The sequence below is a fragment of the Carassius carassius genome, chromosome 31 (assembly GCF_963082965.1).
Source record: "Carassius carassius chromosome 31, fCarCar2.1, whole genome shotgun sequence".
Classification (NCBI taxonomy): Eukaryota; Metazoa; Chordata; class Actinopteri; order Cypriniformes; family Cyprinidae; genus Carassius; species Carassius carassius.
The window spans coordinates 25,637,502-25,652,311 of record NC_081785.1 but is presented as its reverse complement, the minus strand read 5'-3'; positions in this window follow the sequence as shown (position 1 = coordinate 25,652,311).

Sequence of the window (14,810 nt, the reverse complement as noted above, 5' to 3'; positions counted from 1 at the left end):
CGAGTACCATTTTTCAGAAAAACATAATTTTAAAAGATAATGTTGTAGACAGAGATATATTTCTGCAGTGGCCAGTAACTCGGAAGTGTGGTCTATCAATACCAGGTGGTATTTTGTAGAAATGTAGAAAGACCAGTATAATTTCACTTTGAACATAAAATGCATATTGTTACTTTCGACCCCATCGGTTGGGACGAAAGTAACACAACAATATAAGCTAGATTTTTTTCTGTTACTCTTATTTTTCTTAAGTATACCTGATTGTGACCTTGTTAATATGTAACTGCAAACATATTTTGTCCTTTATCTTTGCAAAAAAAAAAATTATTAATTACATTTTTATATTTTCATTTTAAATTTAAATTTCATCAGATGTCTCAAAACCTGACTGTATTTTTTATTTTTTGTTGTCAATTTCAATGTATTTTTATAAAACATTTTTTTCAACAGAATGTACAATATAAAAATTTAATTACATTAGCATAATAAAAAAACTTGCATATGACAGAAATTGTCAGAAAAAAAAAGTATTTTGTGGGAGGCTTACATTAAGCAAACACTTTTGTCCAAAGCAACTTTGAAGTTTTTCAGGCTATACATTTTTATTTATAATGTGTGTTTTCTGGGAATTGAACCCATGACCTATTGTACTGCTAACACAGTGCTCTACCACTGAGCCACAGGAACATGTAAGGTGTTTTAAAAATTCAAAATTCACTGAATTCAAAACATTAATAGTACAAACTCACCACTCAGACTCTTAAATTTAATTCACGACTGCACATTCAAACTTGTCAGACATATTTTTTTGTTTTGTTTTTTTCTAAACCAACTCCTAACTAGCAAAGAGAAGAAGATCAATTGAGTCCCTATGTTTATTCCAGAGGTTTTAAGCCAGGAGTGTCCAGGAGTGAGGGTCAAAAAGGTACATATATGTTACCAAGCATTAAAAGGTACATATATGTACCATTTCTTTGAAAGGTTAAGGAACAATATCAAGAGCCAGCCCTGATTGGCTGCTTGATTTTCATTTGAAAAGAATGTCCAGTTCGCGGTCTTTCTTTTGGCGGAGACGAAGTCATAGCAAGGTTCTTACAGGGCTTTCAGTAAAACCAGCAGTGTAATATTTGCAGTGTTAAAAGTCATTAATTCCAAAAGAGTTTAATTAAAAATCTACAGTTTTAAATAGTAATCATGTTCAGTGTTGTTATATGGTGTAATTTCACTTTTACACTAAAAGTGCGGAATAAAAAAAAACGCCGAATTGTCTGGACTCCGCCCCTTAGTAACGGCTGCCTCGCGAGGCGATGACGACATTCTTTCCTCGAGCGACCAAGACGGTAAGTTGGATTGCTTTTCCCTTGATAAAAGTACACTGGAAAAACATTTTTGTTGATAATTTTACTCAAAATATGATTGGTGGTGAACACATTTAGAAATTACTGACTGCGAGTGTTTTTGTCAGGTTTAATGTTGATCGTGAGGTGCAGAGATGTAAGTTACAGAAGCGTTAAAGTTTCTCATCATTCGGTTTCCTCAAAAAAGGTGATTAACATTACGTGTAAAATAACTTTATGGAATGTGCTTACAATGTAAGTCATTTATGCTTTATGGTTCTTTCATTTTTGTTGGTCGACATGTCCTCTCACCTCTGTTCCCGCCGAGGCCTGGGTTTACTGGAGTCTGGCACCGAAGACTGAAGCAGCTAACTTTACATTCAGTAGGTTGTCTACTCAAATGAGAGAATTCATCAAATGGTAAATGTATTTGTTTTTGAAAGCATTGAGTGCGGCATTTCATTACGCGCTAATAACTCATAACACCATGTTGAAGTGTCTGTCTCTTATGGAAGGCCGTATTACTAAATATGTCATTACACGTAACGTGTACAGACGTTATAATGCCTAGACACGTTATTGCATCTGTACGCGTTATTTCGTGTACAGACGTTAATGTTTTGGCAAGGCCGAAGATTTGGAAATTTGCATAAAATTAATTAAACATAATAGTGACGTAAATATCTACCTAAGGACATGTCATTACTGAATAATCCATATAAATGTAACGTGCCATAGTACGTGGTCGCATGTCAGCTCCATCTATGGTCACATGATAATGACGTCTTGTTAGAAATGAAGGAGGAGTAGGTATTTCAAAATACAGGCAGCAGAGGAACTATGGCGCGACGAGAAATTTTGTAAACAATTACAAGCAAATTTTTCAGGAATTTAAACATTGACAACTGAGTAAAAAAACTAAAGATGTGTGTTCGGTTAGCTTATTTTAAGTAAACTGAGCAAACTACTAAACGCAGGGGTAACCAACTAAAAATAGAGGTAACGAGGGTAACTTCGGACAGTTTAAGGAAATAAAAACAATCCATATATTTTAAATGGTAGCACATAAAAATCACTACAATTTATAGAATAAATATTGCATAGAATATACATCTCAATTTATTAATCTTAAAATATTAACGGCTATTTTTGTCGTGCCTAGTTTTTTTTTTACTGCGGTGGATCCTCTGTCTTTTCACTCTGGCTGGTCTGGTTTGAGAGGAATGCTGCACATGTGCTGTCGGACTCAGATCTATCCGTAAGTTAAGTTCTTCTCCGCATTTACTCTACGGTGTGAGTAACACTGAGCCTTTTTTTCAAGAATTTGCTGATGTTGACAGAAATGAAGAATTTTGACCGATTTCAAGTCTTCACGTCATGCACAGGATCTCTATACCAAACGAATGCTGGAGAGGCCCCTTCCAGGTATTTTGTTTTGGCTTTAGGTCATTGGTCTCAAACCCAATTCTTGGATGGCCACAGCTCTGCACAGTTTTGCTCCAACCCTAATCAAACACACCTGATCCAGCTAATCAAGGTCTTCAGGATTACTAGAAACTTCCAAGCAGGTGTGATTTGGAGCTGGTTGGAGCTAAACTCTGCAGAGCTGTGGCCCTCTAGGAATTGACCACTGCTTTAGGTGTTTATTATGTGCATATTAGCATTTAAAAGGTAAAATTCACGGCCATCATAGCATGTAATGTATGTTCCAGTGCCAAATGAACAGGGAGGGCCTGCACTCTCTACTTCAAAGAAAAGCAGTAGTGTTACCTGAGGGACACAGGAAAACAGGATAATTTAGGTTAAAGTCCACGAGACTGCTTGTCAAAGTTTGTGTCAGTCACTTGGTAGCGAAGGTTGAATTGTAAGTGTATATGTGTATTTATATTTATATATATTTATTTGACCACACTAAATTTTACTCAGTGGTGTTTGCCATGTCAGATAAGTGTTTTAATACATGCTCTGTTTTCATTCACTCATCAAGTACTGAAAAGCTTGAAAAGCTTTGTTCTTCAATTCTTTTTATCTTTTTATTAACTCAGCAGTGGAGATGAACATCTGGCATAGGATGTGGATATCGAAGGGAACTTCCAAAATTACCCATGCTTCTTAAAATATGCCAAGTGTGTTAGGTCCCATTGTAGTTCAGTCTTTACTTATTTTCTTCCATTTCTTAAAGGGATACCGTAGTTAAACCAAAACAATGTTCTTCTGTTAAACACAAAAGATATTCTAAAGAATGTTGCTAATCAGACAGTTGACGGTAGCCACTGACTTCCATGGTATTTTTTTTTCTTTGCAACTATGGAAGTCAAAGGCTACTGTCAACTGTCTGATTACCAGCATTCTTTAAAAATATTGTATGTTTAGCAGAAGAAAGAAACAGGTTTGGAACAACATGAGGGGGACTAACAACACTGGTAACAAAAACATTTAAATTTTTGGGTGAAGATATTTTAAGGTACAATGCAAAACTTCTGATATTGTTAGTTACACTGTATGTGTGTGTATATATATATATGTATGTAAATGTGTGTATGTATGTGTGTGTGTGTGTGTGTGTGTGTGTGTGTGTGTGTGTGTGTGTGTGTGTGTGTGTGTGTGTGTGTGGAAAGATTGAAAGCTGAAGCTACCATGGAAAGGAATGACTTTGCAAGATGGTATGTGTGTGTGAACTCTTTACTTATACAAATCTCTTGTGTATAATTTATTATAACAAATATTCATTAATCTATGACTTGACCTGAATAAGGACAGATGCAGGTAATTTTCATATGTTGATCTCTGACTGCATAGGTTTTCTTTTAATGCAGATATATGAAGCCGCTGTAAATAATCACAATGGTACACAAAGTCTCTTCACTGTTATTAACTAACATTAAAAACACATACATTTAGAAAAAAGTGAAAAGGGCTTAGCCTTAAAAATATATATATATTTGCCATCCTGTGCAGCTGGCTTGTTGGTATTGTGGTATTGCACTATTGTGGTTATCACAACTGCTACCCAATACTGGTTGTTTTGGCATATCTTCTGCCACTGATGCCTGGAAGTCACTACAGTGGTAAATAGAAAAATCAATTCCTGGACAGTTTTTAATGATGTCTTGATGTTTTCTCCTGAAATGTTTTTTTTTTTCTTCCCTTAAACCTACGCCTGGAGCCATATCGCATCTGTCTGCAGCAGTTTTGAGACCGCATCAAAGACCAGACCACAGCCAATCTACATTAAGAGTTTGAAGAGCACAATATGACAGTACATCATTACAACGATTGTCAGAATGACCGTTTCTGTGGATGGGGGCCTGACGTGTTGTGGACAAGATATTGTAGGTGTGGAACTTCTGTCCACCACAGATTGGTTCTGTCTTCACTTTCTGAGACTGGGATATTGAAACATCCACGTTCTCTTCCTTTTAAAACTTGACATTCCAACTTACTCTGTTGCCTCTTTTGTGGCCCAAATGTATTCATCATTAAATACAACTAGTGGATGTAACTAGAAGTATTACTTCACAATCAGTACACACAATATTTACAAGAGTGGTTGTCATTGAGAACAATTTCAAAATGTATCAAAAAGTATCTGACTTTCTTATGAGATTAAGTTTATCTTATTTTATGAGAAGTGTTATCCTCTGGTCTTGTTTCTGTTAACTGTGGAATTGACGTTGGCAACACTTTTTAATGAATACCATGGTTAATAGCTAGTGCATTACAAATGCTTTTATATTATAATAAAAAAATTTTTTACATCTGTTTTATTTCAATTTTGTAGAATTACAAATTGATGGTAATGCTTATTTTTGTCATTAGCACATTAATTAGCAGTTTCTGATTATTTTGAGTTACACGTGTTTCTAATGGTATTTTGTGTGTTAAACTACATTACACAGTAGATGTGTGATTCATCTTAACACACATATTGTTAAATTTGGCACGTGTTGTCACTCACCACATATTAAAATTCTGCACAATGTCACTTTTAACTTGCAGTGTGTATATTCTAATGAAGCTTAAATGGAACTACAAAGTAAAGATTTCATTTTCACAGCTATACTTCTTTGTAAGATGATTTGAGGCATCATTAAAAGCAAATTTTAAATAAACCAAGTTGATTTGACAGAATGCTTCTTTTGCAACTGATCTGACTGACTTTCCCTGCTTTGTGACCTCATCAGACACCTTTTTTTAAATACTGGCAGGCACACCTCTGTGTCTTTCTTTTCCATTGTCTATGCATTCTGTAAAATTATAAAATAATAATAAAAAAATGTTTCATATAAGAGGATGCTTGTAACACTTTTTAACCTCATCCATATAATTATTGTAATTATTAATCCCAAAATTAGATTAGAACAGTTGCGTTTTCTAATAGAATATAACTTTTCTACAAGACAAATGGCGGAAATCTTGTGTGTGTCCAGGCGAACTGTGAAACGTCGTTTAAGGTGAGGTTATTTTTCTTAGTTGTTCATGCAGTCTCCTTGTGCATTTAAATTGTACAGATAAGTAATGCATCTTAAATTTGAATGCAAAATTCATGGTTAATTTTATGTACAGTATCACCTAAAAATCTAGATTGGTATGTACTTGTTATTTAAGTTGCACATAAGCATGATGGCTCAGTGGGTAGCGCTATCACCTTTGTCAGTGTGGGTTTCCTCCGGGTCCTCCAGTTTCCCCCACAATCCAAAGACATGCTGCTTAGGGCAATTACATGTACATGTGAAAATAGGCAAATTTCATGACAAAAAAAAAAAAAGACTAAAGCATTGCTAAGCAGTTTTGTAATGAAAAGGGGGCATTGCAAAACCAAGTCCAATACCAAAAGCTCTAAATAACATTCAGTTGTTTTTAATTTTTCTGCCTTGCACTGTGAATGATTTCTATAAACATTAATGTGAAAGGTACAATTGTTTGTGTGTTAATAGTTAAGTTAAATTGTGTTTTTCTGTACTTGTAATTTAAAATGAGCTCACACCCCATTTTCAAGGGGCAGTTTCCTGCAAGGTTTAAATTGTGAATAGGCCTTGATAAATAGTTAATTGTGCGTCTAAAATTGCTGTCTAAAACAAAGATTAAGTACAGATAAGTAACACCTGCATTATGGAGTCCTGAACTAAAATAAACAGGATTTTTTTTTTCACATTTTTCTCACACACACAATTTCTGATATGGCTTTTTGAAACTCAGCACACAAAACCACAAAACAAACAAAATTAAAACATTGGACATCTCTTGCAAAAGCAAACTCTTCCTTCAAAACTATTTTAACTCTACCAAATTGCACAAAAATATCAAAAGATTATCCACATACACATCAAACTACACACAGATGTGAAAAATGTAAAACACTATCTTGTGTCTTTTGCTTGTTCAGTGCAGTGTATAAGAGTTTATCACATGTACATTTACACTTATTAAACTGCACAATCTGACTTTGCTGTAGCCTGGAATTGAACTACTGGTTTTGTCTGGTCAGAGGAGAACTGACCCCCAACTGAGCCTGGTTTCTCCCAAGGTTTTTTTTCTCCATTCTGTCACCGATGGAGTTTCGGTTCCTTGCCGCTGTCGCCTCTGGCTTGCTTAGTTGGGGTCACTTCATCTACAGCAATATCGTTGACTTGATTGCAAATAAATGCACAGACACTATTTAAACTGAACAGAGATGACAACTGAATCCAATGATGAACTGCCTTTAACTATCATTTTGCATTATTGACACACTGTTTTCCTAATGAATGTTGTTCAGTTGCTTTGACGCAATGTATTTTGTTTAAAGCGCCATATAAATAAAGGTGACTTGACTTGTTGTGTGTGTGAATGTGGATGTATACATGTACAAATATATATATATATATATATATATATATATATATATATATATATAAATCCCTGCTGAAAAAATCATCTTCATCTTCATAAAGCATCTTCATAAAGCTTTTCTGCTGAATGAAGCATGAAGTGCTCTTAATGTCCTGGTAGACAGCTGCATTGACTCTGGACTTCCAGGATATTTAGAGCACGTCATGCTTCCTTCATTAGAAAAGCTTTATGAAGATGCTTTTCCAGCAGGATTTTCACCTGCACACACTGCCAAAATAACCAAAACCTGGTTAAATGACCATGGGATTACTGTGTAATACTGTGAGATTTCATGTAATATCCCAATTTTATGAAATTTTGATTTTGTGGGTTTCACAAGCTGTAAGCCATAATCATCAAAATTATAACACATTAAGTCTAGAAATATCTCACTTTCCAAGCAATGAGCCTATATAATATATTAGTTTCACGTTTTAAGTTGAATTCCTGATATAAATAATTTTTTCCATGATATTCACATTTTTTGGAAAGGGTCTGTATACATACATACATACATACATACACACACACACACATATATATATATATATATATATATATATATATATATATATATATATATATATATATATATATATATATACATATATACAGGTCCTTCTAAAAAAATTAGCATATTGTGATAAAAGTTCATTATTTTCCATAATGTAATGATGAAAATTAAACTTTCATATATTTTAGATTCATTGCACACCAATGTCTTTTATTGTTTTAATACTGATGATTTTGGCATACAGCTCATTCCTATCTCAAAAAATTAGCATATTTCATCCGACCAAAAGAAAAGTGTTTTTAATACAAAAAAAGTCAACCTTCAAATAATTATGTTCAGTTATGCACTCAATACTTGGTCGGGAATCCTTTTGCAGAAATGACTGCTTCAATGCGGCGTGGCATGGAGGCAATTAGCCTGTGGCACTGCTGAGGTGTTATGGAGGCCCAGGATGCTTCGATAGCGGCCTTAAGCTCATCCAGAGTGTTGGGTCTTGCGTCTCTCAACTTTCTCTTCACAATATCCCACAGATTCTCTATGGGGTTCAGGTCAGGAGAGTTGGAAAGCCAATTGAGCACAGTAATACCATGGTCAGTAAACCATTTACCAGTGGTTTTGGCACTGTGAGCAGGTGCCAGGTCGTGCTGAAAAACGAAATCTTCATCTCCATAAAGCTTTTCAGCAGATGGAAGCATGAAGTGCTCCAAAATCTCCTGATAGCTAGCTGCATTGACCCTGCCCTTGATAAAACACAGTGGACCAACACCAGCAGCTGACATGGCACCCCAGACTATCACTGATTGTGGGTACTTGACACTGGACTTCAGGCATTTTGGCATTTCCTTCTCCCCAGTCTTCCTCCAGACTCTGGCACCTTGATTTCCGAATGACATGCAAAATTAGCTTTCATCCGAAAAAAGTACTTTGGACCACTGAGCAACAGTCCAGTGCTGCTTCTCTGTAGCCCATTTCCTGCACACGCCTGTGCACGGTGGCTCTGGATGTTTCTACTCCAGACTCAGTCCACTGCTTCCGCAGGTCCCCCAAGGTCTGGAATCGGTCCTTCTCCACAATCTTCCTCAGGGTCCGGTCACCTCTTCTCGTTGTGCAGCGTTTTTTGCCACACTTTTTCCTTCCCACAGACTTCCCACTGAGGTGCCTTGATACAGCACTCTGGGAACAGCCTATTCGTTCAGAAATTTCTTTCTGTGTATTAACCTATCGCTTGAGGATGTCAATGATGGCCTTCTGGACAGCAGTCAGGTCGGCAGTCTTACCCATGATTGCGGTTTTGAGTAATGAACCAGGCTGGGAGTTTTTAAAAGCCTCAGGAATCTTTTGCAGGTGTTTAGAGTTAATTAGTTGATTCAGATGATTAGGTTAATAGCTCGTTTAGAGAACCTTTTCATGATATGCAAATTTTTTGAGATAGGAATTTGGGTTTTCATGAGCTGTATGCCAAAATCATCAGTATTAAAACAATAAAAGACCTGAAATATTTCAGTTGGTGTGCAATGAATCTAAAATATATGAAGGTTAAATTTTTATCATTACATTATGGAAAATAATGAACTTTTATCACAATATGCGAATTTTTTGAGAAGGACCTGTATATATATACATACTTGCCACTTTATCTTCTTAAATATTAATAATAGAGATATGATGATTATCAAAACACATTTTAAATATAATGTAGTCATTTTATTATAGAACTCATCAGCCTGCAGAAGCCAAGATTATGTTCCTGGAAACAACACAGAGACAGAACAGCATAAACAAACTTTACAACCAACTACAAACCAAATTACAAAAACATTATTATGTGAAAGTGAATAAAGTGTGTGTGTGTGTGTATATATATATATATATATATATATATATATATATATATATATACATATATATATATATATATTCTGTGTAATACTTTTGAAAATGATAGGCCAATAACTTAAAACTAACATGCAATAACCCATTTAGATAAATTATAATTTATAATATGGATAAAAGCATTTATTTACAATGTAACATTTATTAATTTACTCAAGCACTTAAGATATCAGTACTTTAGAACAAGGCCACAAGAAACTAAATGATTAATATGTGGAACTTACCTTCGAACATGGCCAGAATGTCCGTGTTTAGAAACACGTTCAAGTTGGTCGTATTAACATGGAAAAACTGTGCGTCTTTACACTTGCTAAAGTAACGCGACGACAACTGACACCTTAACACGACCAGAATGTGCGTGTTTACACATACAAAAGAAACACGTAAAAAATTACCACGTTAACGCGAACAAACAGTGCGTGTTGACGCGGTCAAAAATCACGCGTTTCGTTTAAAGAATATTGGCACCGTCGGCGTTCCATACGTTACGTTTATGCAAGTATCGTGAAAGTACGCGCAGCCCGACACGTCACCTGTAGGAGAAGAAAATACAGTCCGTGACGACGGTTTGCAATCCATCCTGTCAGTTCATAAACCGGCACGGTTTGTTAAACCGAGGGAACAGTTTAAGAATTCGTGAGACCGTTTATAAACCGATGGGATGGATTGCAAAACCGTCGCCACGGATTGTATGTTTTTAGGTTTTAAGGTAACGTAGGTGAAACTGTAAATCTGTCAGTCTTTCAGTTCTCTTACGAGAGCTCTTTCGTACTGCGTCTTAGCTAAGACGCTACGGGAAAAGTCTCTTTTCACGAAATACTGAAGCAAAAAAAATATCCTTAATTTTGTATTTTTGTAAAGCGCATTTGCAGCAGTACACAGGCATAGGCGAGACGGCTCGTTCGCTCATTGGCTTGTTTATAATAAAAGTTAAATAAAGTTTATGATTTGACACCCGTTTTATAGACAGTTCTCATCATACTCATAATTAGGGGAAATCACAATTGTTTCACCACGTTTACTTATTTAAATAACTGAAATAACTTTTTTTTATCCTTTTTCAATAGAATTGGTCCAGACTTTAGAATTGGTCCAAGTGAAGGAAGCTCCTGTGAGTCTGATGACTCTGAGTGTGAGTGATGGAAGCCCTTCAAGAACAGAGCAGAATGCTGAAGATGATGCCAGAAGTGTGAGTCCGTCTCATTTATATGTTATTCTGTGTGCAGTAGAAATTTAAAACGCTGGGCAGGCACACAATTTTAGTTTATGAACACACCTGGAATTTACTAATTACTAATTTAAGATATCAAACTGCAAAAAGATAAATGGTAAATTGACCCAAAAATTGAAAAAATTGTCATAATTTCTCACTCTCTGTGATTCCAAACCTGCAAAACTTGCATTCATTTTCAAAACACAAATGAAGATATTTTAAATGAGATAATTTCCTTCCATCAACAGTCTACACAACTACCACTTTGATACTTCAAGAAGTTCATAAAGAGATCATAAAACTAGTCCAAATGAATCGAGCGGTTTAGACCAAATTTTCTGAAGAGACTCTATCACTTTACAATGAACAGAATTACTTTTTTTTTTAAACATTGATCAGGGAACATAAACAGAAAATTTGGACTAAACCACATGATACATATAAAATATTCTCTTTATGGATTAGATCTCTTTATGAAGTATTAAAGTGGTAGTTAAGGGACAGATATCTTATATTCTATTAAAATATCTTCAGTTGTGTTACAAAGATAACAAAAATAAATAAATAAATAAATAAACATGGAGAAACAGTTTCAAGAGGGAGCTAGGAACAAAATAAAACATAAACGTTTTTCATTATTATTATTATTATTATTTAAAACAGTTGAGAACTTATTTTCTGGATTCTTAATGAATAGAAAGATCCAAAGATCAGAATGTGAAATTAAAAATGATCATAAAGACATTTATAATGTTACAAAAGATTTCTATTTCAGATAAATGCTGTTCTTCTAAACTTAATATTCATCAAAAAAAAAAAAAACGGAAAAAAATGGAAAAAAATCTACTTTACATAATAATTATAAAAAATGTTTTTGAGCAGCTAATCAGAATATTAGAATGATTTTCGAAGGATCACTGAAGTCTGGAGCAAAAAAAATGCTTTGAAATCAAAGGAATAAATTACATTTTAAAATATATTCACATAGAAAGAGATCAGGTTTTTTTAAAATAGTAAAAATATTTCACAATATTACTGCTTTTGCTGTATTTTGGATCAAACTAATGCAGGTTTAATGAGCAGAAAATAATTCTTAAAAAAAAAAACATTAAACATCTTACTGTTCAAAAACTTTTGACTGGTAGTGTAGGCTATATTTATAAATCCTAAATATATAGACATAGATATAGATGTATACTTGTTAGTTTGTGTTTATTTGATCAAGGACAAGATCGTCTTATCAGCTCAATAGCGAATTTTATTTATTTATTTTTGAAACAATAAATACAACTTTTCTGTCTTTACATTATTCCAAAATATACCCCACGTACTCAAAGTGCCTCACCGCAACCTTGATTTTAACTTATTTCTAAAAAAATTAATTACTTTCTCCGTTAATCAACGTAATAGATGCTGTGGACTCAGCTGGACTTTCGTCAAAGCGGGAATTTTTCTCGGGGAGAGAGAGGGCGAGAGAGAAGAAATCTCTGAAAAGACATGAAAACAAGAAAGGCGACCTTTTCTCTTTCAGCTTCAGCCCGGGACATGTGTCCGTGTGGGGTGCTGCCAGTGTCTTCTTTAAGTGAAGGGAAAGTGACATTCAGCGAAGTATGGTGACCCATTCTCAGAATTCGTGCTCTGCATTTAACCCATCCGAAGTGAACACACACAGAGCAGTGAACACACACCCGGAGCAGTGGGCAGCCATTTATGCTGCGGTGCCCGGGGATTGACCCCCACCTACAATTCCTGCCGGCCCGAGACTCGAACTCACAACCCTTCAATTGCAAGTCTGACTCTCTAACCATTAGGCCACGACTCCCCTTTAAATAGCTCGCTCTGGACTGTAGCCCTCGCTTACGGCCATACCAACCTGAGGGCGATAGAGAGTGATTGTGAAGGTGTGTCTGACTGCAGTTGGAAGAGAAAGGCTCTTCTAAAGCTTTACTTTGTATTTTAGTTTTTTTTCTGCTTAATTCTATGGGAGGAGATTTGGGTTTGATTGGAAAAGCCCACGTTTAAGCTCCAAGCAGTTTATCTGCTTGGAGGCAAGCCTTTGTTTGTGCTATTTTGCTTACAAAAATGGATGGCCCACATGGTAAAGATCTGGCAATGGCAGGAGGACGAGAAGAACGGTTGGAGCCACATGGAGCCGATAGAGGATCAAGAGAGGCAAATGGAGGAAATATGGATCATGGAGCACAGAGGGAAATCAAACAAAGAGTGGATATATCTTAAAGAAGCAACGGTGGTTTTGGACTTAAAAGGAAATAAGGAGGTGAAAGCTGTGGATATCATTAAAGTAGTTTCAGAGAAGATTGGATTTGGTAAATTGCTGGCGGTGAGACCAAAGTATGGGTAGGAATGTGAGTTGACTGTGGAAGGTGCAGAACTTTGTGATGTGTTACTGGATGGAATGGAAATAAAAGGTCAATTCTTCGAAATAAGGAGGCTGGAGGTAAAGGAACATATTGTGTCTTTTCTTCACTTGCTGGCATACTTGGAGGATGAAGTGATTGAGAACAAATTGAAGTTTTGGGGAGTTAATCCAATGACAAAAATAAAGAGAAGAGTTTATCCTGGAACAAACATTGCTGATGGAACGAGGTATGTGAAGGTTACATTTCCAAAAGAGGTAACATCACTACCCTATAGCGCTAAATTTGAAACGGCAGATCAGTACTTTAGGGTCATACATGATGGACAGGAAAAACTATGTCGCATGTGTATGCAGCCAGGACACATTTTCAGGGACTGTCCTGATTTTAAATGTTTTGAATGCTTTGAGCAAGGGCACTTCGCGAAAGACTGTAAAGCTGATAAATGTCTGGATTGTGGGAAAGTATTCATAAGGTGTGACTGTGAAAGTGAACATGAAGAAGAGGTAAATGATGAAACTGAAAATGGTGAACTAGAGGAGAATATGGAGGGTATGGACATAGTCATAAAGGAGGGAGAGGAAGATGGGTCTCTGAATGACATTAAAAGTCAGGAGCAGGAAAAGGGGGGGGATAAGGAGTTGGAGAGAAGAGAGGGAGTTAAAATGGTGGAATATATGATAGAGGGGTGTAGGGGTCCGGTGGATGATATAATAAAAGAAAGACAGGAGAACAAAAAGGAGAAGGAGCAAGTAGAGGAATGCATAGAAGTAAATTTGGAGGAGCTGAGGAGGGGAATGAAGAGAGGAATATTGGACGTTAAATCATATGTAGGAGAAAGTAGAGAAAAAGGACAGAGAAGGAGAAGAAACTCATGTACAAATGAAGATGGAGTTTTAATGGAGAAGGTGGGAGAAAAGTATGAAATATGAATGTTTTGTTTGTTAATGGCTCTATGTATTGTTTCAATCAATGTGAGGGGTTTAACGAGAATGGATACATTTGGGAAAATGAAAGTGCTATGCAAAAAAGCTGATGTAATATTACTGCAAGAACATTTTGGAAAGATGAAATGATGGAATGTTTTAAAAGAAGTTGGAGAGGAGTAATTTATTGTAACAATGGTGGGGGGATTGGGAAAGGGGTTGCGTTTTATGTAAAAGACACATGAAGGATGATGAATGAATGACACATGAACAAATTGAATGGTATAAGGTATTTTTACTGGGTTTAAAAGGAAGAAGCAAAAATAAATATATTGTCAATTTTATTTTAAACGTGGCGAGGTATACAATATGGGGTAGACGTAATGTGATGAAAGTAAAATAAGGTAATGTTGATATGTGGGTCTTCTTTAGAAGGGAATTGAAATGGAATATACAGATCCTATATGAATATTTAAGTAGGAATAGGCAAACTGAGGGGTTTTATAATATAATTACTAGGAACAATGCTAGATTTCTGTAATGCTTTAAATAACATATGATAAATATGCCTGGATGATTAGGCTTGTAGGTGTGAGCGTCTAGGGGGGGAGGGGGGTGGGGTGAGATTCAATAATGAATATAGATTGAGTAAATATGATATGATGTGATATGTGTTGG